Genomic DNA, 26,468 nt, shown 5'->3' with positions numbered 1-26,468 from the left:
TCGGAAGAGGAAGATGTGGATCCACAGTCACCTGTTTCCATGCCTCTTGGTGAGTAATTAGTATATAGATATGTATAATGTTTTTCGCATTAAAAAGTTTGTGCTAAATCCCTTACAAATGTAATATGCGCTGTAACTAATTTATTTTTTTACATTTCAGCTTCAGCAATTCCAGTGGTGGCAGATCTTCAATAAGGAAAACCACCTTCACAAGTGGAGAGAGTCAACACCCTGGCTGCTGAGATGCAGCAGCATCAGGACTCCTTCAGAGACACAATCAACAACCAAATGGAGGGCATGAGGAGGACAATGGAGAGTATGGCCAACACTTTCCAAGAAATTCAGAAGACACAGCAAGAGGATCGACACACCATTCTCACAACAGCTGTCTGCAAATTGGTGGACAACTCGGCGTGTCAAAGTGCCGCAATGGACAGCATGGCAGCCAGCCACCAGCAAACATCAGCAAGTCTCAGCCTCATCGCGAAATCCACACAGCTCATCTCGGAAAAACTTCCTGGAGCACAGCAACCAACGCCAAGACCACAACCACCACCAGCTGCACAGACCACCGTATGCCCTTGCTTCACCAACACCCTGGTATGGACAATCATAACAATACTAAGAGTATCAAGGGATGTACCCCGTCTACAGGCAGATGCTAGCAGCTGAACCAACAACACCTCCAAGAAGACGGCCACCACCACCAAACACACCACCAATTCCGGATCTGGATGAAGAAGAGGATACTGGAGACTAAAAAACACGGTTGTATAATTTCATTCTTTTTTTATGTATATTTTTGTGTCCCCCTTTTCTCCCTCCAATTAGTTTATTTTTTTCTTTTTAATGTAACGTAATTTTCCCCTGAGTAGGTTTTAAATTACAAAGGAGTTGGGCATACGATCTTAGGTATACATGTGCGTGCGTGTAAAAATGTGGTGAAAGGATGACAGCTCCTTTATATTTTGGTAACGGTTTATTCAAACGGGCCAAAAAGTGCAAATTCTGATCCCACATTTCTATTCTTTTTTAAATGATTTGAGTTTGTCCCATGATGTGTTAGAGGATTATTCACCTGTTGTGTTTTCCAATAGGGATGGTCCAAAATTCGGCTTCAGGAAATCGAAGACCATGGAGAGGTAACAATGGTGAGTAACATGTCTCATGCAACACCCAACCACACAAACCTAGTCCCAGTAGGCCAGTGGTTTCCAACATCTGTCCACAAGTGTCCACAACAGTTCATGTTTTACAGGTTCCCTAACAGTTGGACAGTTCTAAACTTTAATCAGTGCTACATGGTAAAACACCCAAGGGAGGAGCAAATTATATTACTTGCAAACTTGTGAGTAGACCTGGAAAACATAAACTGTTGGGGATACTTGTGGACCAAGGTGAGGAACCACTGCACTAGGCCATGGGACTGCTACCTGTGGCTCTCCTGCTGCTGTGGAGCTACACATCCCAGCATACCCTTCCTCAGTTTTAGCATGTCTTAATATCAAAACTGTGGCAGGGCATGCTGGGATGTGCAGTTCCACAGCAGCAGGAGAGCCGTAGCATAGTGCAGGGAAGGGGAACCCCCGGCCCTCAGCTGTTGTGGAACTAAACATACCAGCATGCCCAGCAACAGTTTTACCATGTCCAAGAAGCAAAACTGTTGCAAAGGCATGCTGGCCTGTGTCGTTCCACAACAGCTAGAGGGCCTTAGGTTCCCCATCCCTGCTCTAGGCTCTTGTAGAACTTCACCTTCCAGCATTCTCTGCCACCAGGTGGCAGGGAGTGCTGGGCTGTGTAGTTCCACAACAGCTAGAGGGAAATGTTTTGAGAACCATGAACTTAACATTCAAGTACTTATGTGTATTTTTCTCTTTGTTTCAGGTATTCTACAACAATAAAACATAATGGTCTATCTAGTTCAAGAATCACACTGAAAGAATTAAGTTTTCAAGTTTTATTTTTAAAGTCAATTTTTTTTAAACTTTCTTTAATCAATAAACTTTTAAAATACTTCCAAAAATTGTGTTTTCTTTAACTGTAAACCAAATTGATTTTGGGGTGGACAGTGTTACATGTAGTAGTGATAGTGGGCAACACATCACGACATGGGGGGCCACATTACAAGTAGGCCGTCATGGTAGAAAGGGGGGTGTCAGCGCCACTTTCCACTGTAGAGAGGTTCAGGGTCTTCAAGTACATCCAGGGGAAACCTGCAGAAGAGAAAAAGGTTTAATGACAAGGTATAACAGTGTGTTTCATTCCACTTTCCAAAGAGGGGCCCAGGTACACTGCATTGGTAATTTGAAAAAACACAATTGTCACAACATTGCTGGATTAGGGTACAGCATCTCACCTGAAGGGTACTCATGGTCACACCGCAGTGTTGGGGGCCACATCTTCAGTAGGCCGTCAGGGAAGAAGGGGGGTCAGTAGCGCAACATTCAGCTGGAGACGTGTTCCAGGTCTTCAAGAACATTCCAGAGAAACCTGTGGAAGAGAAAAGATTATTTAATCAAAAGGTATTACAGTGTGTTTTGTACCAAACAGCAAAAGTGGAGCCCAGGTACACAATATTGGTAAAAAAAAAAAATGCAAGTGTCGCAGCGTAGCAAGTTTGGGGTGAGGCATCTCACCTGAAGGGTACTCCTGGATATACCACAGTGGGGGGCCACAACACAAGTAGGCCGTCATGGGAGAAAAAGGGGTCAGAGCCACATGAGAGGGGTTCAGTGTTTTCAAGAATATTGTTAAAAAAACACAAGTGTAAAAAAAATATAAAAAAATAAATAAATTGAAGTGACTTTAAAAAAATAATAATAATAAATAAATAAATATATATATATATATATATATATATATATATATATATATATATATATAAAAACACCTTGCTGCGGCACTCAGACAAAAAGACAATAAAGCAGGTCTCCTAGTCAACATTTCAATGTTTACCACATTTTCGTCAGGATGTGGTAAACATTGAAATGTTGACCAGGAGACCTGCTTCATTGCCGCAGCAGGGTGTTTATATGCGAGTAACACTGCAGCCGAGCAGTGTGATACTGAGGGCACTGGAATTAGTATCATTTATACTATATGCAGAGGTGAATGCCGGAATTCAGCCTGGTATATATATATATATATATATATATATATAATCAATATATGCATATATATGCATGAGGAGACCAGAAGAAACAAAACATTTTTTTTACATTTCCACCTAAAAAAATAGTGGGAAGCACACTGTCAGATTCCACACAAAAAAACACTGAAAGGTTTTTGACAGTCTTCTATTGAATAGAGTTCTGTCAGAAAGCTGTCGGATTGCCATTTACTACTCATTACAGGAATCCTACAGTCGGAATGGAACCGTTCCGTCAAGTTTGCTGTCGGAAACCAGGGTTTTGAATAGTCGGATTGAATCCGACAGTCGTAATCCAACAAACTTTGTCGGAAAGGCCCCAGTTTCCGACAGTTGGATCAACTCCAACAGCTATTGAATATACCCCTTTGTCTTCATTATATTGAGTTTGCTTATATTTCCTAAAAGCCATATTTTTTGCTTCCACACTAGTTGATACCTCTTTTCCTTGTGCTTTTCCTAACCCTTTTGATGCAAAGGTCTGTTGCTTTTAGTATTGAAGTTTGTAATTTCTTCCACCTCTCCTGCACTCCTTCCAAGTTTCTCCAATTTGCTAATGAATTGCTAACACAACTTGCAATCTGTGCAAAATCTTTCTTTCTAAAATTCAACACCTTTGGAGTTTTTTTTTGTTTTTTTACATGAGTTGGTATTTATAGTAAACCATACTGCTTGATGATCACTGGATCCTAGGTTTTCTCCCACATTTATGTCTGATATTCTGTCCCCATTTGTGAGTATTATGTCTAATTTTTCATCTTTCCTATTTTCATCTTCTATACTGCTGTCCCCTGCACCAGATAACAGCCTCATCTGGCCCCTCTGGGCACCTCTCACCTACACTCCTGATTGTGGTGGCGGAGGTGAGGTTCACGGAGCTGGGAGACACTCTGGGAGTCTCTGTAGGTTGCAGCCTACCTCCGCTCCAAAAGCCGTGGCCTCAATTGGTGATGGGTGCCCGACGGAAACGTACTTCCAGTGCGAAGGTCCAGATCCTCAAATTGTGCAGTCAACAGGGGAGCGGTATTGGACAAAGATCCCCTGGGGGGTCAGTTACTAATGGAAGCTGTGAGAGACAGAGGCTGCCAGCCTGAAGACAAGTTAGGGGAGCGGCAGCCATTTTGGATATTTACTTCTGGACCCTGACATCTGCAGAGCAACTAGCTGGTGAGACTCTGTAATACCTGGATCACACCTTGACTGCTGTCTGGAGCCCCCTTCCCAGATATTGCAATAAAATCCACTAGCACCAGATAAAAGGTTTGCCTTCTACTGGTTACTCTTGGGACAAATCATCAGTGTCCCTTCCAGGGATACAGTGAAGTTCCCTCATAACTGCTGCCTGAAGCTTGTTCTGTTTTGTCAGATATAAAGTAGGGTTACATTCAATATTAAAGCAAGAATCAATTTAATATTGGAACCTCACTTTCCACTTATTACTATATTGACTGTGTTCTGATATATCTTTGTCCTGGAGAGACATCTATTGGGCTACAATAGTTAGTGCATGTCAGTTATTAGTGCCCACAAAAGTGTGCTGGAAAAGGAGTAACAATTTGTTATTATACACATCCAAAGGTCTCCCTTTACCCATTTTTCCTGTGTGATGACATCATAGCCCAGACATCTTTGGAGCTATTCTTGCTTGAGACATTTAAAGATACTTTCTTTTAAACGTCTAGTTACAACAGCTTTACTATGCTTCTTAAATGTGTTAAAGTTGCCAAATCTGTATCCCAAGTGGCCTTTTTTAAACCCTCCCTCAAGCTTCTAAACTCAAAAATGCAGGGGCATCTATTTCTAGGAAAGATTTTTCTGTCTCACCATCCATGGCTTCAGCTGACAAAGTTTTGAATACTATTGGGGATAATGATGCTCTTACGGTGGGAACCATGAAGCGTCTATTGTCTCAATTCAAGGAGGAGGTGGCAGCAGACTTTTGGGCCACCCTTTAAGCTAGCCAATAGTCTATGGGGGTCATTCAGACCTGATCGCTTGTTAGGGGTTTTTTGCACTGCTGCGAGCAGCTAGGTGCCACCCATAGGGGAGTGTATTTTCGCTTTGCAAGTGTACAATCGCATGTGCAGCCAGCCGGTACAAAAAAGTTTAGTGCAGTTTCGGAGTAGCCCAAAATTTACTCAGCTACTGAAATCTCTTCAGCCTGTCCGGGGCCGGAATTGACATCAGACACCCGCCCTGCAAACGCATGGACAGGTCTGCGTTTTTCCAAACACTCCCAGAAAACGGTCAGTTGACACCCACAAATGCCTTCTTCCTGTCAATCTCCTTGCGATCGGCTGTGCAAACGGATTCTTCATACAATCCATCGCTGGGAAATGATCCGCTTTGTACCCGTACAATGTGCCTGCGCATTGCAGTGCATACGCATGCGCAGTTCTGACCTGATCACAAAGCTGCGAAAAAACCTAGTGTGCGATCAGGTCTGAATGACTCCCTATAGACGACTTAGGGGGGCATACCGACCACTTAGAGTCCAAAATGAGAGAAGTAGTTGGATCGCACAACAATCTAATAACTTCACACAAAGCACTGCAAGCGGAGGTTGCAGCTCTCAGAGGTAAGGTTTCTGATCTGGAGGACCGGTCTAGATGCAATAATATCAAACTGTGTGGAGTTCCTGAATCAGTCTCTAATAGTAGCCTGAATGACTTTGCAGTAGGTTTATTCAATAAGCTTTTACCTTCAGCCAGATCTATGGATATCATGATAGACCCCATCCATAGACTCACCAAAGCTAGGAAAGCTCCAGAGGGAGTTCCTCGGGATGTACTCATGAGGATGCATTACTTTCATGTTAAAGAGTCAATACTGAAGGCTGCTAGGTCATCGGAGGAACCTCAGAGATCCTAGGATCCATTGAAGTTTTTAGCGACTTGTCTCAAGCAACTTTGTTTAACAGGCATTATTTCTATCCCATCACTATAGTCCTTCGAAAAGAGAACATTCTATATAATGTAGATGGGTTTTTCAACTAAACTGTTGGTCTCTCGAGATTGATTCACTGTTGCTATCAATAACTTGGAGGAGGGCAAGAATGTACTAGGTTCATCTACGAATTCGTCCCCTGACCATAGACTCCAGCAGGACTGGTCTGTGCCAGGATCTAAATCATGAGTATAACAAGTTTGCATTGTCCAATTGATCTACCATGCAAATTTCTTTTACAGGTTTAATGCATTTTGTAATGTACTGTATGAATAATGTTCTTCTAGCCAGGTATAGTGTATTTTATTGTTACTTAAGTACGGTAGAGTTTTCTCTCTGTGCAATTGTTTTCCTCCTATTACTTTCTGGATATCCCAGGTTCACAAGCTTGATCCTTGTTTTCTGGTTTCAGCCCCTACAGATGTGTTTAGTTTTTAATATTCTCTCTTCATGGAGGCGATAAGCCATCCTTGAGAAGTGAATTCTTCGATGTTTAGAGAGCTGGAGTGGCTGAAAGTGGGAAATTAGAAATTTAAATTGTTTACTTCTGGGTGTCGGGGGGAGGGGGAGTCACTACCCCCAATGTTTTGGTCAGGTTTGCCATGTTGTGTCACCTTGTAGTGACTGCTCGGTCCTCTTTTTTATGTTAATCCTAAATGTGCTTTTTTTTATTGCCAGAGTCTGTCATAGATAGGAAATGGCCATATACTGACCTGTACTTTGCTGATTTTGCCATTAGTCAGACATGGTAAACATTGTTTCTATAAATGCTAAGGGGCTAACCTCCCTTTAAAAAGGAGATTAGCTCTGAATTATTTTCATAAACTTAAAGTCCAGATAGTAGCTGTCCAGGAGACCCACTTTAATAAATCAGCTCAGCCACTGTTTAGTAACGTGGAATATCCCCACTGCTACACGACAAATGGTCCAACCAAAAAAGCCGGGGTGGCTATCTTTTCCCACAACAATGCACGTTTTCCTTAACAGCACAGCATGAAGATCCTGAGGGAAGATACTTAATTTGAATTGGCTAGTTGGAGAATGTTGAGGTGACCTTGGTCACTTGCTATGTCCCAAATGCTAAACAGCTTCCCTTTCGTAGGAAGCCTTATGCAACAATTCAGCAGCATATTAGAGGTGCTATTTTAATTTTGGGAGACTTTAATATGGTCTTGAACCCATTGATAGATAGATCTCGGAAACATGCATTACTCTCGAGTCAGCCCCTTGAGTTTGCTAAAGGCTTTCGCCAGCTGTTAGCAGAGTATGACCTCTTCGATGTTTGGCTTACCTAGCCACCCTTCGGTGAAAGATTATACATTTTGTTCTCATGCTCATGGAACTTATTCCAGGATAGACTTCGTTTTTTCTGATTGGTGGTCTTTACTAAACTTTAGTAAGGTGGATATCCTTCCAATGTGTTGATCGGATCACTCTCCCTTATTTTTATTGTGGGATATAGTAGTGAGATGAGTGTCTCCTAGCCTGAGGCATTTAGGAAATCAGATCCTTTCTCAGCTGGAGGCCCAACAGACCAAACAAGCCTCGTTAAATTATATCTTACAGGAAAACTCACCTGAGGACACATCCACATTCAAGTTTTGGTGCTCACTGAAAGCTGTGATAAAGGGCTACGCGATTCAAACAGCGCCAAAACTTAAGAGAGACTACAAAAAATGTTTTTTAATGGCCAAATTAGAAGCATTGTTTAAACTGTTACTTAGTGCTAGAGTTCAACGTAATCTCAATCTTCTTAAAAAGAAATTTTATGTGTCTGGAAACCGGGCTAGTAGATTGTTAGCTAGGAAATTGAGAGGTTGAAGGGCTAAAGAAAGGATTCAGAATATCTATTCGGATAAGGGAACGAAAGTATCTGACCCTACTGAAATAGCTAATGTGTTTGCGACATGTTGCTCCAAATTATATAATCTTAAAGAAGACCCTTCCACTATTCAGCCTAAATGGCAAAAATAGTTTCCTTAGTGAGCTTAATTTGCCGTCCTTGTTGTCCAAGGCCTGCATGTCTCTAAACACCCCTTGGACACTGGAGGAAGTAGAGAGAGCTATAGACTCTTTGTCACGAGATTAAGCTCCAGGTCCAGATGGGTACCCCTCTCATTTTTATAAGACTTTTAAAATGAATTAAGCCCCGGTGCTGCTGTCCATCTTTAATGAAGCTTCTGAGCCAAAACGATTTCCAATTTATTGCCATCCCTAAATCTGGTAAGATCCAAACCGCTGTACAAAACAACAGTCCTATAGCCTTGCTTATTACCAATGTTAAACTATTTGCCAAACTAGTCACTAATCGTCTGGGTCCCCTAGTGCCATCTCTTATTAACCCAAACCAGATGGGATTCATGATTGACAGGCAGGCCTCGGACAACACACGCAAGATGTTAAATGTTATTGAGCATTGTGTATTGAGGAAGGATCCCTTATTAGTTTTTTCATTAGATGCAGAAAAGGCTTTCGACAGACTACACTGGGGTTCCTTGCAATCTACCTTAAAAAATGTTGGTTTTAATGGCAGGATGTTACATCCTAGCACTATATATGACACCGTCAGCTAAAGTGTTTGTTAATGGATGTCTTTCCACAGGTTTGTATATTTCTAATGGTACAAGACAGGGATGCCCTCTCTCCCCCCTCATCTTTGCTCTGGCAATTGAGCCTCTAGCTGAGAGGATTCGAATTCAAGATTCAATAAAATGGCCAAGGATAGGGGGTCAGTCACATAAGATAAGTCTATTTGCGTACAACATTTTAGTATGTGACGCCTCTTTGCCTGAACTTCATGCGGTATTACATAACTACTCAGCGGTTTCATATTACAAATTAAACACTACAAAGACGGAAGCCCTCTCTTTCAGTATTCCAACAGAACCCTTAACTAGATTAAAGGATTTATATGTGTGGCAGTCCAGATCCTTGAAATATTTAGGTATTAACTTGACAAATTATGCTAATTTACTTGACTGTAACTATGGTCCTCTCTTGAAGGATTTTGAGGGGCTGACTAGAGTGGATGATGCAGGAGGTGTTGTGGCTAGAAAGGATTGCTGCAGCAAGATGGTACTCCTCCCTAAGTTAATGTATTTATTTCAAGCTATCCCCAGGCCACTCCCAAAGTCTCTATATCATACAATTAATCAGATCCTGGTAAAATACAACTGGAGGGGCTCGAAACCTAAAAATGCAAAGAGCACTTTAGCTCATTCTAAATCGGCAGGCAGAGAGGCGTTCCCAGATAAGGAAAAATATCATTCTTCATGTCTTCTGAGCCAAGCAAGAGATTGGTTTTAGAAGACCTCACCAAAACCTTGGGTTGTTATAGAAAGGGACAGTACCTAGCTCGTAGCCCTTACAGATTTATTTTGGTTGCTGCCTTCTGCAACAAACAATTTGCTTGGAGCATATACTGTGGTTAAGACTGCAATTAAGGCTTGGCATAATTTGGTATCCTCCATTGAGGAGATAAATGTACCGTCTTCCCTATTAACACTTAAGTACTTAACGTCAATCAACCTAAATTTAACATTAGACACTTGCTTAAAGGGCGGCATATTCACCATAGTGGATTTTTTTCTAGAGGATAATTTAGCACCTGTCTCCAATTTTCAGGAACAATATGGGGTCCAGAAGCAGGACTTTTTTAAGTACCTACAATTGAGAAGTTGGCTTCAATCATATCTTTTCTTACCTTTTAGGAAACCAAACCCCCCCCCCCCAGTTATGAAGGCCTGATTTAGTGCAACTTCGCATAAGGGTTGAATTACTTGGTGGTATTAGTACCAAATCTCAGTTGGTAAGAAAGGCATACTAAAATCTCAGCTTAAGTGGGAGAGTGACCTGTATAGGACATTCCAGGAGAAAGAGTGGGATATTATCTTAAGAAATTGTTTTAAACTTTCCAGATGTACAGTATTAACCATTCCGAAATGTTCTTTAAATTGATCCAAAGGGCACACTTCACTGCAGAGCAGCAGCAAATTTGGCCTTCTATTTCTAAATTTTGTTGGAGGAATTGTGGTGGAGTTTGAGATATATTTCATATCTTTTGGACATGCACCCTACTTCAGCCGCTCAGGAGTTAAGTGTTTCACATGATAAGCAAGGTAGTCAGTTATCTCGACTAGGGGAAAGATATATCCTTGTTCTCATATTAGTAGCTACTAAAGTCTCTATCACTCAGTTGTGGAGAACGGCCTTGATCCCAAGTAGGGAAACTCTCCAGCATATGATCCACAAACATTACATTTTTGAAACAGCAGAAGTTAAATACTCCTCTTCCCCAAATTCTGTACACATGAAGAGGTTGGTGTGGACTACTTACAGAGAAAAGACGGGCCAATTAACTATTTATAGCAGTCAAATGAACATGTCCGTTCTAGACTCTCCTCATTCAGATTAGTAAAGAATTCGATATATTGACTTATCTTATGGTCAGTTATGCACATATATCTTCCTGGCTCCCATAATGTCTTCCTTTTTCCTTTTTTATACACATCCCCCCCCCCCCCACACCAGTTATTCTTTGAAAATATCAATAAAAAGTAATGTTTAAAAAAAAAAAACATTTCACTGATGTCCTGTAACAGTTTCCTGTCCATTTTTTCCCCCTGGCTTGTTCGTCTATAGATCACTCCAGTGTGAATAAGGCCCTTCTCCCCCATTTCTATGGTCACCCGAAGTGCCTCTTTTTTTGTCAATACTTTGTATTACAGTAACATTTATGCTCTTTTACAGATACATTGCTACCAATCCTCTGACCCTTCCCATTCTGTCCTTTCTAAATAAAGTGTAACCCGGTATAGCTATGTCTCAGTCATGTTTCTCATTGCACAAAGACTCCATAATAGCCACAATATCCAAATCATCTCTTGTCATTATTGCAATCAGTTCTGGAATTTTATCTCCCAAGCTCCTAGCATTTGCACACATAGCTCTAATAGTTTTGTATGTGCATTTTGTATTCTTAGCCATGTTTAAATACTTTAAAGTTACAGTTCGTAACCAGACAGGTCAATACATGATAAAATGTCAATTTTTTTAGATTGACATTACCTGGATTCAAATGTTTTTCAATGTTTGATGTACTGGCCTGAATATGGATATTTACATTGTGATTAATTCCTACACCAGCTACCCCTGAAGTTAAGTTATAGTAAGAATGATTAAGACAAAGGCCTACATCTGAGCCAACTGGTTAGCTGCTCAAGTTGTGCAATTCGTAATGTGTCTGAGTAAACACCAGAGAATATGCATCAATAAACTATGCATCACTGAACAACATCGCACACACAGGTAATAATAAATACAAGTAATGCGAATATGTGTCTTCAATCAGGCGCTCTCCAAGATTAAAATTTTTCAGATAATATTATTCCTTCACACTCCTCCACAATCTTGTCCTCCGCTCCTTACAGGGTAACCTGTAAAATGTGCAACCCTGTTTGCCTCATAGACAGCACAGGGATTTAAACACACCACAAAATACACCACTGAATAAGATTGAAATGGATAATCAATTAAAATAATTAATTTTGGAAAGTATAGCTTTTATTTTATGTAACAACTATTTTTACTTTAATGGGGATTATTTCCTCCAACAAGTTGGAATGGCGATGGGCACCAGGTTTTCCCCCAACTACGCCAATTTATTCATGTCATACTGGGAAGAGTTGGTGATATGGCATGGTGAATTGGAGTAGGAAGGCTTGGTGTCATTGAACCATTTTATAGATGACGTTCTCTTTGTATGGAGGGAAAGTAGAGAAAGACTCCAGACATTCTGTGATAAACTCAATTGTAATTACAGAAATATCAGATTATGGGGCATGGCCTGGCATTGGAGGAGAGCAGTCGCAGCCTCTCTAGGCTCCTGCTCTTGTACCTTCAAAATCTCCCTTCTGACCTGCATTCCTGTCCCAGACCATCTGTCTTCTGCCTCTACCTCACCTCCCGCAGCTGCCAGACTCGCCCAGCGGTGACGGACCGCACCGTGGAGATCCCCACCAGTTATGGCCTGTCCCGCTGTCTGAAGCTGGGCACTCCAGTTTGGCGCCTGCCCACCGGACATGCTGTAAGTCCTGGGCTGGAGATGAACACATGTGTCCCACCCCCTTGCACTTCTGAGCTGTATCTTTACCAGCGGCAGACGCTGTGTGACCAACGGCCATGTGTGCTTTGAAGCCAAGTCAGCTGCCCTGCCCTGCTGTTAAAGTCCACTGATGGGCAGCCATCTTACTCACACTGCTGCAGCCCACAATTGCAGTGCACAGGAACTGTGGCCTGGCTGACAGCACAAGGAGAGGCACTGGGACAGAGCTCCTGCTCTGGCTGCCTTTGACATGCTGTGCTGTGTCTGAGACACAGCACAGGACCTGCTGGAAGACCCCATTCTGGGGTGCACGGACGGCACCCATTGTAATTTGAGGTGAGCAAGTTGTCTGCAGTGGTCCCTATACACAGTGGGGGATTACCTGGCTTCACTACTCTCCTGCCCAGACTGCAGCACCAGTTCCACAACAGTGATAAATAGACATTAACGGAGACCAACCCAATCCATCTGGGCAAGAACTCTGTCTAGTTAAAGGGGAGCCATTGTACCTGTATTTGACCCTGTTGCCGCACGTCATATATCTAAGCCCAGTGGCTGTATTTTGCTAAACCATGGGACTGGTACCAGGTTGCTCCGCTCCAGGGACCGACAGCTGAGCCTCTGCTACATTACAGGCCTATCGTGCCCTATTGATCTGGGACCTGGGCAGACCCCCTCTTAATGAGCTCTTGATACTTTGCCTGCTGCAGGGATTCACTCAACAGTCTACAAGTGCAGCGCAGGGTGCCCTGTGTACCTCTCTAATGCAGTCTTTATCATAGGGAGATTTCCTATATCAGATGTTTTTGAACCTCTCTTCACTGTCCACCCGGATCCTCTACATTTTTGCTTGTTTACTACAGTACATTCGCACTGTTTCAGTCTCACCATATCTAAACAAAATACTAAGGCGAAGAAGAATGCGCAACAAGGAATTATGCAACACCTCTCACAGCCAACATTGCTTCATCATTCCGACTCTCCCCCAGCCTCTCCGGCTAACTCTCCAGGAGTGGATATGTCCTCTGGCGATTCTTTCACTACCAAGAATGATATCCTGGAGATGATGTCGGATTTGAACAAAACTCTTACTGACAACTTTCAGCAATTATTTGCAGATTTGCGTGACGACTTGACCTCTCTCTTTAACCATACCACTGCACTGGAAACTAAAGTTGATTCCAACTCCAAAGGTCTTCTGGAATTCATTCAGGATGTCAATTACCTGTATCAGGAAGTGGAATTTCTTCGGGATAAAATGGAAGACCTGGAAAACAGGGAAAGACAAAGTAATCTCCGTATCTGTGACCTGGAACTGTACTTGACACGTCTTTTCCAGAAATTGGTCCCTGCTCTTAAGGATCAACCTCTACATATTGAACTGGCCCATAGAGCACTCCATCCGAAACCCAGAGAGGGAGACCTTCCTAGAGATGTGGTGTTGAAATTTCTTTCCTTTAAAGTAAAAGACCAGATATCGAACTCCAGTAGATTAGTGTCAGGATTCTGATTTAGTATGGCCCCGGAGGGGGCACTAGTGGGTCAGTGTAGGAGTGATAGAGGAAACTGGGAAACGGACAAAAAGTTCCGCGCATGTGCGCTTGATATTTATTATCACACAGGGATAACCGATAACAGGAACAACGAATAATAACTTAATCCGATAAATGAATATTTCAAAAGTCACTGGTAACAAATAAGCAATGAAGATGAACTTGAAACTTGATATAAATGATAAGGCAATAATGAAATCAGATGCAGCAAACAAAACTCTGGTATATAACGAATAGCCATCAAAGCACACAGTCTCTGTAGAAGCATACGTCTTTAAGCCAAGCAAGGCCCTAGCAGGAGACAGTCCTAACACAGCAAGATGTTAAGTGCTAAAGGCAATGCACAGTGTGGAATGCTGGTAATTAGGTGAAGAGGCTGAGAACACACCTGAGGAAAGTCTCTACTGCAGATTGGTGTAGCAGACTGTGGCTGGAGTTTGTAGCAAACTGGAACAATGAAGACTGGAGACTGGAACACAGGAACTTGCACACTGAATGTGACTCGCAGGAGAGCTGGAGTGGTTGCTGCTACTTGTAGTTCCACAGGAACACTGGAACAGGGAAACAACTTGGAGATGCCAGAAATAGGAGATTGCTGGAAACAAAGAATTGAAGACTGGAACCTGGAACTGGAACGGAACTGGAACTGCTGGGACCTGTAGTTCCACAGGTCCAATACACAGGGGTATCTCTGCAGACAGAGGACTGCAAACAGGAGACACCTGTTCACAGAATGTGACGTGTTGTCCAAGGCGATGAGACTGAGCCAGGAACTGGAGTTTATACCCCTTGGTCTGTGATGATTGGATGTTGCATCTCTGTGAGAGCACACCCCGCTGGATTAGGTGTTCAGATCAGCTGTGAGTTAGCTGAAGCACTGTGTACTCCAGGCTGCAGTAGACTGAAAACTAGAACTGGAACAGAAATGAACTGCTGGAACCTGTAGTTCCACAGTAGTGATGCGATGGAGAATGCAGATTCATGACAATTAGTGCCTGACATAGTGTTTGAAGATTCTCAATTGCAAATCTTTAAGATTTAGCCCCTTCAACCATCCTTAAGAGTTGGGAGCTATGCGACACCATCAGAATCCTCTGTGATAACTGTTACAAATACAAATGGGGGTTTCCGTTTCATTTGATAGTGGATGTGAACAGTCGTCCAGTGTCAGTAAACAACCCTAAGGAAGGGACTGATCTACTTTGCAGACTCTAGCTTTCTCCGAAGGAGGTCGGTCCCACATCTGGCAGCTTGACACAGTCCTGAAGAGGAATCCCTAGCAGGTAATGGGAGGTCCCACTCCATTTCACTTTGACTTTTACATTATCCTTAGACTGTGGGCCCTGGACTATGTGTGCATCTGAGTGACTGCAACCTTCCTGGTCTCATGACTTCTCAGCCACCATATACTTTTCAGTTGTTTAGCACTGGTACAGCAGTTATTGTAATGCTAGGAAGTGGGACCTCCCATAGTTTTCATGTGTTTCCACATTGTTCCCCTGCTTGGATTTTCTAAACATTCTGTTATTCTATATATGTTGAGATGTTGATCTTGCTATTTTTGTTCTTGTTTACCAATGTGTAATGTTTATAGTAACTAATACATTTTGGTTCCGGGTAGATAGCTCTTAGCTTTCTCCCATTGCACCACTCCCCAATAGTTATGATTAAATTGAGAGCTATCCCTCCCATTCATGCTCTTGCCAATTCTCTAGTAATTGATTTGCTTTTTTTTAGCGCTCCCAGTACCCGGGTCCTCTAGGTTTGCTTGTATCTCTAAGCTCACCTATTTACCTCCCCACGATAGGATCCACTCTATGTGAATGTATCCCTCTTTGGAGGGGAATTCTCTAGTTCACACTCCCACTGCTCCCCTCCCTATTTCATTTCTCCTTCAGCAGCTACTGTTGTTTGTTTTTAGGCCTTTTCCCCCAGCACGTGGTAAAGTAATAGTAGCATGAGCCTACCTAGTTATCATTTGGCAGTACAGATGGTGTAATGGTTAGCATTACTGCCTCACAGCACTGAGGTCATGGGTTCGATTCCCACCATGGCCCTAACTGTGCGGAGTTTGTATATTCTCCCCGTACTTGCGTGGGTTTCCTCCGGGTACTCCGGTTTCCTCCCACAATCCAAAAATATACTGGTAGGTTAATTGGCTCCCAACAATATTAACACTAGCGTGAATGTGTGCTCGTGTACATGTGGTAGGGAATATAGAATGTAAGCTCCACTGGGGCAGGGACTGATGTGAATGGGCAAAATATTCTCTGTACAGCGCTGCGGAATATGTGTGCGCTATATAAATAATTGGTAATAAATAAATAAATAAATTATGCCCTTTAATGTACTCCCTCTGAATGTTAAGGGATTAAACACCCCTCACAAATGTTACCTTTTATTTAGGATGCCTAACACCACGGGAACATAGTGTTTCTCCAGGAAACACATTTTAGAAAAACTTCCCACCCCTCGTTGGAATCTAGATGGTTCCCTACTGAAGTGTATTCCTCTCACTCTTCAAAAAAGAATGGAGTAGCTATCCTGTTGTGCATCACGGTCCCATTTCAAATCCTCTCCACCAAAACAGATAATAAAGGGCATTACATCATATTGGTTTGCCAACTGGGCCCCCAAGTTCTGACCCTGGTAAATTTGTACACCCCAAATGTGGGCCAAGGTGGCTTCGTACAGAAACTCTTTGCAGATATTCAATCCATCCGTAGAGGTATCCTCCTGGTGGGTGGTGATTCCAATTCTGTAATATCATCAGACTTAGATAAAAGCAGCCCAAGTCGCCCACACTCTCAGCGTAAATGCTGGGTAGTTTAAAGAGGCACATGGCTGAGGCTGGCCTATTCAACACTTGGCGGGCACATTACCCGTCCTCTAGGGATTACACATTTTTCTCAAAGCCCCATGGTACGTACACACGTATAGACATGATTCTTGGATGCAGTAGCTTATTACAGTCACTACTGAAGGTAGATATTAATTCTAATGCCTAGTCAGACCATACAATTGTATTGGGTTCCATTGACCCAACAGGTTTCCATAACGGTCGCCATTCTTGGAGGTTAAATGAAACCCTCCTTCACATCCCGCAGTTCAATGACTACATATAAATCCAATTGCAAGATTATTTCGATGTTAACGTTACCGATGATGTCCCCTTCCTTGTAATTTGGGAATCCCATAAGGCAGTCCTTAGAGGTGCGATAATTAAATATGCGTCCCATAGGAAGAAATAACAGAACGAGAGGATCTCATCACTCTCGTCTCAATTAACCCAACTAGAATGCATGCATAAACAATCTCACTCCTCCCAAGTTTCAAACCAGATCCAGGGTGTTAGAGGTGAACATCAGTCCCTTCTAGCTGAATGCACCGAAAAATCTCTTAGATATCTTAATAAAAAATTATACAAAAAAGGTAATAAATCTGACTTCCTTTTGGCAGTGAGACTGAGAGCAAAGAAGGCCTTTAAAACTATCTTGGCTCTTAGAAATTATTCAAATGTCCTTAGTTATGACCTGGGATCTATCAACAATTCATTATATGCTTACTATAAATCCCTCTATAACTTGCTTAGCCCGGTTACAGGACCCAGTGCACCTTCTGACCTTGCTCAGAATTATCTGGATGCCAGTAACCTCCCTAAACTCTCAGACTCAGCCATACACGCTCTCAACTCCCCTATTTCCCACCAAAGAATTTCATTCGGCCCTGAAGACCCAAAAACCTTCTAAGGCTCCAGGCCCTGACGGTTTTCCTATGTCCTATTACAAGTCTTTCTCAGGTTTATTGGCTCCTCATTTGATTGTTGTTTTCAACAAAGTGATGAAAGGTGAGTGATTTCATGCAGATTCCTTGAAATCAGCAAACCTATTTCACTTATCAATGCAGACATAAAGCTACTTGCGAAAATATTGGCTACCAGGCTCAATTTATACCTGACACAACTGATTGACGCAGATCAGGTGGGATTTGTCCCTACAAGACAGGCCCTTGACAATACTAGGCGTACGATCAATTTAATCTCATACATCAATAAACATAGGACTCCGGCAGTTCTGTTATCACTAGATGCTGAAAAGGCCTTTGACCGCCTGTCCTGGCCTTTTATGCTCCAAACACTGAGATCATACGGCCTATGCAGTGGCTTTTTGTCTGTATTGCAAGCTGTGTATCCTAACCCTGCAGTGATAGTCTCAACTAATAAGCTTTCGTCTCCCACGTTCGGCTTGGAAAACGACATTGCCCCATGTCCCCCTTATTGTATGCCCTAAGTATTGAACCCCTCACAGCTCATATTTGGCAGAACACATATTAAAGGGATTTCAGTCCAGGGTTCCCAATACAAGATCTCACTTTTTGCAGATGATGTCCTACTTTCTTTAACATCTCCATTGACATCTCTCCCTAATTTACAGGCTGAACTTTCATTATATGGTACTTTATCAGGACATAAGGTACACAGCACTAAATCCGAGGAATTGGCATTTCACCTCCCCCACACAGCTATTGTAGCAGAATTTTTATTATGTCTGGAGGCCTAAATCCATCAAATATGTTGGTATCCAATTCACAAAACACTATGACCAGTTGTTTAAGGCCAATTATATCCCTCTCATGCACAATATTAAACAGGATATAGCTAAGTGGACACCCCTGTGAATTTCTTGGACAGGTAAAATAAACTCAATCAAAATTACTATTCTCCCGAGATTGCTCTATATATTTCAAACCATCCTGATAATTGTGCCCTGCTCATATCTTTGCACCGTGCAATCTTGTGCGGCCAATTTATCTGGTCTGATAAAACACCCAGACACAGTAGATGTCTCGCTAAATCCTTGATTATGGTGGTTTAGGCCTGCCTATATTTGAAGGGTACTTCCAAGCTACTCAACTGAGCCACACAGTGGCCTGGCATACTCCAGAGGGGTGTAATAAGTGGGTATCTCTGGAAAATAATCTGATTAATTATCATCAGGCTAGCTCTCTACCATGGCTACCTCCACGAATGAGACTGGCCTCGGTCAGCACTACTCCCTGTGTTCATTCCATACCAAAAACTTGGGATAATCTGAATAGGAATCTCCAGTTAGCTGCCTACCATTCCCCTTTGATGCCTCTCTGGCACCACCCTGACTTCCCTTTGGGTTGTATGGCCCCTATATGTGCCCATGGGTCACAATGGGTAGAACCAGACTTATACATATCTCGGGGGAGTTTGCCCCACAACATTTTCCTACCATATGTGAGAAATATGGCTTACAGCACACTAGACATTTTTACTATATGCAGATTACCAGTTTTGTGCATTCATTAAGCAGGCCTGGCACACTCAGCTTGCCGACTCCTTTTGAACAGTTGTATTTTTATACCCCTGACCGTAGGGGCCTTATAGCAATTTTGTACTCTCTCCTGGCCGGCTCTCCCCCTCCAAAGAACCATTCGAACTAGCTTGGGAACGTGATTTGGGTATGTCTATGGAGGAGGATTGGTCAGAAATCAGGGAGTTGGTTGCTGAGGCCTCCATAAACTCGAATATTAAGGAAAATGCCTACAAGGTCTTCTCAAGGTGGTACATGGTTCCTGTCAGAATGCATAGTATCTTTCCCTTAAATCCCAATTTATCTTGGAGACATTGTGATTACAAGGGCTCATACTTCCACATGTGGTGGGACTGCCCGGAGATTGGCCCTTATTGGGATGATATTTTCTCTTTCTAGGGTAAAATCTTTAATTCCTCTATCCCTAAACATCCGATCCACGCTTTGCTATGCAAGCCACTGGAACGACTTTCCAGATCAGACAGCATATTATGCAACCATATATTTAATTCCGCCAAACTACTTATAGCAGCTCACTGGAAACAGCCTGCTGCCACATCCCTACAAGCGGTGATTAATAAAATTTGGTTTGTAACCTCAATGGAAAACATCACGGCCCTACTCCGATTCGGTAGCTAAACTCTCTGCGGTTTGGAGCCCTTGGTACCAACATTTCTAGTGACAATTGCCCTGTACCTTATAGGCTCACTTGCTGTCTTTTCCGCTGGTTAGGCCTTACCACTTTTCATTACAGCTGGTCTATACTCATCCCCAACCTTTTTGGAACCCTCAATTCTTATACCCATCTTGATTTGTTTCCCTTTCCCCATCCCTTCTCTCCCCCTATTCATACTTGGTATTTGCATTTTTGTTATATGTTTTGTGTGTCTACAAAAACTATAAAATTCTAGTGGACTTTATTGATGTGTTATATTCTGATGTATATTATGTCATGCAACATTTATTGGACTATTCTCTGGATCATTGCATATGCGTAACTATTGTTGTATTGCACTGCTTTCCACTTTTCAAAATAAAGAGAGAAAAAAAAGAAATATCAGATTAATTTATACAATTAGTAAGGAGGAAATTGAATTTCCTGGATTTGAGTATTTATGTAAGAAATAATCGTTTGGAGACTAAAATATATTTAAAAAAAACACTGACTCTAATTCTTTCATTAAGATCATCAGCCAACATCATGCCAATTGGATTGTAGGCATTACATATAGTCAATTTATAAGTTATCAAAATTGTCCTCAGAAACATGTTTACAATCAGCAGATAGAGCAAATGGCTGTATGTTTCGAACAGAAGGGATACAAGAAAGAAAAATAATAAAATTATATAAATTGCAAAAGAAAGGGTTGAACCGATACAGAAAGAAGAACTTCTGAAAGAAAAACCCAATAAAACACCTCAAGAAAATCTGGAATGGTCCTTTATTTCTGGTTGCAATTGCCTCCAGAAAGAAATAGAAAACATTTTTAGAAATAATTGGAAATTATTAAAACAGGATCCGGTTCTAAAAGGGAAAATCCATTATAGACTATCCTTTATATACAGAGAATCAAAATCACTTAAAAAGAAACTTGTTTTAAAGCACTTTGTAAGGCAATAAGAGAAGTAGTGAGCATGTACGAGGTTTCTATAGATGTGAATCTTGTTTGGTATGCAGAACTGTGAAAACTGGTATTACAAAACATAAGGAGGTAAATGTGAAGGGTACCTCATATAAGATTAATCAGTTTATCACGTGCACATCTGAAAATGGCTGTCCAGCCTAAAGCATTCTCCTTATGAATGGTTGTGGTATTGATAAAGTCCCAGATTCCAGCGTTAAATGAAGTTGGAGGAAAAAGAAAGCTGTAGGCAACCAATGACAACTATTGTGTCCTTGTAAGAAAATCAGATTTTTAGTATTTCCTCCTTAATGGTATGGAACATACGTAACAGAAGTGTCCTACTGTATTGAACATTTTCATATCAGTAATAATAATAATAATTGTTTTTACAAAAATATAAATTTTGTTTTAGATTTCCTGTCTAAAATGTTTTTTCTTATTGAACCTTCCAAAACTATACTTACATACACCAATATGGAAGGTAAATTCACTGAAAACTCTCAGAAATTTTAGAAAATGTATGTTTCCCAAAATTCACAATCTATTACATTCCTACATAGACATAATTTCAGTAAATCTGGCACTGAGAAGGATACTTTATAGATCAGATCTTCAATGTGACACTTCTGCTATATACAACAAGCCCCTTACTCTCAATAAATGGGAGCCAAGCAATATAGGACTGAAACAGGTATAAGTGGTCAAACCCCCTCTTGCCCAAACATTAATGTGAATAGAGTAAGTGGTGGAGAATGACTTCTAAAATGTATATTATAATATGTTGATAATATAATAATATATTGACATCCAGTTGATTAAAATGAATAACAATATTTTATTTACCATTGAATTGAATCACAAATACATTTCAGAGTTCATTCCTGTTAAAATACTGGAGAAATGGCCTATGAACCTCTAACAGTTCTCAGATCATTTCCAGGCATTCTATGGTGTAGGGCTCCAGCATATTTGCTAAAGCATTATATGGGCTGTCTAGTGTCTATGTACAGTTACAATGGCTCGGCATCATATTACACTACTAACTGTACCCAAAGCCATATATAAAACAACAATAGTAGTAGTGTGTGATAATGCTGATTTTGATTACCTTATAACCTTCACTATATGGGTAAGAGACTCAGTACGCAATTGGCGTATGGGGTACCGTAAGGGTACGCGCTTAGCGTAGCATACGCTCGGCCGTGATCGAGACGCACATGCGGCACGCTCGCTCACAGCTTAATGCGTGGTGTCGAGCACGCTAAAGGCGGGCGACTACCGTAATGCTACGCTACCAGCGTAACGGACGCTGGAGACCACGAGGAGATCACGAACGGCGCAGACGCTCACAGGATGACAATTAGTAAACCTTGAATGTAACACACAGAAAGGATACTCTTATGCTGTAAACCTTGTACTGAAATACTGCAGCGATATAACGCTGCTTAACCTTGTTAATCCTAAAGCTGTTTGAACGATCGAGACGCTCCTATTACCCTCTGCAATGTAATGAACGCACGATACCGTGCTAAGGTTCCAACACCTTTACTAACAAGCTTTTAGTTATATCGAAGAGGGGTAAACAGTTTACAAGTCATACACTACAAGCTAACATATAATTCTAACAGAATATCTAGACAGGAATATACAATAGCGTCACAATCTTATACTATAACAGAGAGAGAGAGAATGGCCAATACAAACAGAGAACAAGTTGATTTACAGAGAATTACTTACACACACACTGGGAACGATCGCTGTGCTATTCCTGGTACCAGCTCCAAGTTAGTCAATATGAAAACCGTTTGTGGAGTGAGAGAGTGAGCTGTCCAGGCTGGCTGATCTTATATACACTGCATACAGTATACTACAAAGGGACCTATAATCTCATTGTTCATTGGACACAGGAATGTCTCCTCGCATCATAACAAAAGGTCATAGGTTAGTTTGAACAGGTGGGCTGTGACTATTACAAACAGCTCAGGTGGGAGGGAATCGCCGGATTCCCGCCGCATGGATAATGAACTGCAAATATAATAAATGTCCAGAAACTACTAATGGCCATAACTATATGCAGGAGCGATTAATCTTTACCTAACCAACACCCGATTGTTGCTACTCTTCGGTTAGGTACCAAACACATCTGCTCAAACCCTGTCTGGCCCTTCGTACAACAAAAAGAGGAATTCCTTTGTCCAGGGACCAACTACACTAACCAAACTTACTGTTACTATTAAGGGCAACATTATCTATTAAACCTGCTATATGGATTTATTAAGTAGCGATTGTGTCGCTCGCTAGACGCACACAAACTCTACCGTAAATGCACATACCATGCGTTCAAGCGCACGCCCGTAGGGCCGCCGTCACGCAACTGCGAATATGTGCACGCACGCCAGAGAAAGTGCATGTGCAGCGGGCGAGCGCATGAGGTGAATGTATGGCAACGTGCAGCATGATATTTTTCTGACTTTGACAGTCCACCCTTTGGCAGTCATCAATAACTGCCACTTCCTAAAACAGTTCAAAAAGAGAAAAATATATGTCATATGTAATACATTTCTATGATTGGGTAAGGGTGAAGAGAAGAAGGTGGGGAAAAAGTATGACCTAGTGAAATAGTAGAAGCATGTGTGTATGAGTCCATGTTTGAGGGGTCATGTATCATCGTGCCGTACGTGTTTTAAATCAAGCTTCGAGGTATTGCGAAGTATACATTTGAATTCCTTCTTATCCCGTATCAAGGGTCTGTGGATGGGCTGTCAAACTTTACCGAGCTCTTTTCGGCTTTTGGTTGTAACAAAATGGGGGAGCACATTTTAGTTGATGATACATGAATGGGGGGATATGTGAGTGCTGATATCTGTGCCTATGTTCCCTATTGACTATGTGTGTGTTATTACCTGAAGGTTGTAGAAATGAAGATAAGAAGCAATTATGGTAAATGCAGTCATAAACTATGTGAGTTTCATATACATTTGCCGATTGAGGTCTTGTCTTGTGTCTTGTCTCGATTTACATGTTGACTGTAGTCTCCCGATGCTTTTGCTATAAATGGTGTGCAAAAAGCTTTCTCAATGTCCATAGACTTACAATCTTTAAAGTATTGGGCTATCGTAAAAGTTAAAGTCACTAGGGAAAATGGGGGTCTATGGCATTGTCCATCAATGGTCTGTGTAAAAGGTTGTCAAATTCTTCTTCCAAGCGGATGTCTTTGTACTTTGGAGGAAAACAAAGGAGAAACAGGTGAAAGAAACGGACTGTGGAATCACATTTTCATCACAACATTGTCTCTATCGTTGGGTCATAAATCAAATTAGTCGTTGTAATTACAGTGTCTTCACTCCTTAGACTCATCACTCGGGTACTACGTTTACACTTTGTTAAAATCCGAACGCATCTAAATATCAGGTCAATAAATATGACGACTCCCAATATACACAAGAGAAACTTCCCTACATCCATGATAATACCTTGGGCCCATTCTCCTAAGCCCGAAAACCAATTTCGTGGGTTCAACCATGACACCCAACCGGTCAGCTCATTACCCACAGCGGCGAGGGTGAGATTATGTCTCCTTCGGAACTCCCACTTTAATTGCAAAATGTCATCCATCTTTTGGTCTATGACCTCGACCGGGTCCTCAGTGCTGTTTGTAATGTACGTGCAGCACTTTATTCCATACTGAGTCGCTAGGGTAACACAATACCCGCCTGTTACTGCTGTGAGATAATTTAGAATCATCCTATGCTGAACCAGTTCTGTTTTGTAGGCTTGTAACTCTTTCCCAGTGTACCTGAATGTGTCGTCATACATTTCGGTGATATTGTCTAATAAATTTGCAAGCGCAGATATATATTTATAATTTATCACTCCTCTGGCGGTACGAGTGATATCTAACGCGAGTAGGAATTGAATCCTGGTGGATTCATGGATCAGGTCAGAGGCCGGATGCTCTGTTCTTTCTATCAGGTGCCGTTTAACGATGTGCTCGTAATGAGTGTGAGTATAAGGAGCTTGGGCACCACGGTGAATATCTTTCATTTTAGTGTGGGATACAGTCATTACCTCAGGCAGTACTTTTCCAATATAACACAATCCCTCTGAGTTTGGGGCAAGCCACTTATACGCCTTCTTCCAGCATATGAAATATGCATCATCGGGGAGAACATATGGGACAGAGTATGACATTACCATGTTACAAATTTTCCATGTGAAATCTCCTAACCCTAATTCTCCCATCTGTTTAGTACACGTATCAGTTTGTACGATCTGTGCACAGTATCCTGGTGATACTTCTCCAACTCGCATGGTCCTACTTCCTAAGGTGTACCTATACCGAAAGAATTTCCTATGGTCGGCTATCTGGCGTATAAGTTCTGTGTCTATGGGCATTCTGTCGGCTCTGTGTGAAAATGTCATGGTTTGGTTACTCCATGACACTTCCCAATTTCCCGGCTTTCGGGGATTGGAAATGTTAAAGCACAATAAGGACCTATCCACATGATATTGGTGGAGCTTCAAACTAGGAGGACTAGAGATATTAAACCTCCTGCCACCGGCCTCCCACCACTTAGCTCAAGTACCTCTCCTACCGTTAAAGGGAATGGTACTAGTCCTGATTTGCTATGGCCTTGAGGTACTTGAGAGAGCATACCCAACAGTCTGTCTGGTTTAACACTTTACCCACTAAGGAGTGATAGTCACTCAATGGATGCCGGTCCATATGGATATTAAAACTGGATTGACATTTCTTGATACACCCATCCTCAACTATATTGTCACAATGCCTACAGATGCAGTTCTCTTCAGCTAACAATCCTTCACAATGTCTATAAATAACATGGCTGCTAGATCGTTTTCTGGTACTCGCCTTTGCTTGGTGATTGTGTTGCTATTGGAAATTTACACCTCTGTCTCAGTCATCAGAAACCCATTCTGGATCTTTTCTCGACCTCACTGGTACTCTCACCGAAACAGACTGCTCTGGTCAACATCATGGTCAACAGGACTGCAGTCTCTTGGGGCGAGTCCATCTTACAGGAGGAGAAAGAGAAATTTGTAATGGGGGTACGAAAAATACTTTGAGGGGAAAGAAAAATGTTACGATGTCTTATGTCCTCTAGTCTTGTTGTTCTTCTTGCTCTGCTGTCATCTCAAAGGTGCTGTCTCTCAGTCTTCCAAACGGACACTCCGGTGATACAATATTCCTTCCAAATCAGCGATCTTTCTGTAAGGAGCAAAAATCTTGCATTACCATTTGTCTAACTGATGTGTGACATACCATCTTTAAAACATAAGAACATGAGAGAGAAGAGAGAGAAAAAAAAAACAAGAGAGAGAACAATTAATCACATTTTACATTAAACAACAAACAAAAAAACCATTGTCAGATCTTCCGTTCACCATCAGGCTGTCACACCAACACATCCACCGATATCCTTGCGCAGTCCTCTCCCCACCAGTATTCCCACACTCCACCCTTTTGTGCCTGGCCAGGACACACCGATGTCGGTAGGTCACACTTGGGTTAGGTAGACTTCTGCAAAGACCAAGTAGCTATGTGATGTTTGAGTTCTGCCGATGAACGTCAGAGATGGGGAAAAAGAAACATTTACAAATAAGTTTTACAACGTTTACCCGGCCGTTCCTGTGTCTACAAGGAACTGACCTCCCAGTTTCATTAACTGTAACCTCAGGTTTACTATCAGTCCTAATGATCACCTTTCCTGATTGCATATTACAGGTGCGGCC

The 26,468-nt window shown here is 41.8% G+C and overlaps 1 long non-coding RNA gene across 1 annotated transcript in view; it reads right to left on the bottom strand.

Moving 5' to 3' along the window:
* Positions 1-2,023: 2,023 nt before the first annotated feature.
* LOC134911646 (uncharacterized) overlaps positions 2,024-26,468 on the bottom strand; it is a 40,016-nt gene continuing 15,571 nt past the window's right edge. The window contains exons 2-3 of the long non-coding RNA XR_010176736.1: positions 2,357-2,490; positions 2,024-2,213 (exon numbers count right to left, since the gene is read on the bottom strand). This is a non-coding gene — a long non-coding RNA (uncharacterized LOC134911646). The remainder of the gene's footprint in view (positions 2,214-2,356; positions 2,491-26,468) is intronic.

The sequence above is a fragment of the Pseudophryne corroboree genome, chromosome 4 (genome assembly GCF_028390025.1).
Source record: "Pseudophryne corroboree isolate aPseCor3 chromosome 4, aPseCor3.hap2, whole genome shotgun sequence".
In the NCBI taxonomy this organism is placed as follows: domain Eukaryota; kingdom Metazoa; phylum Chordata; class Amphibia; order Anura; family Myobatrachidae; genus Pseudophryne; species Pseudophryne corroboree.
The sequence above is the reverse complement of the archived record's forward strand: the minus strand, read 5'-3'. Positions and strand labels throughout refer to the sequence as shown.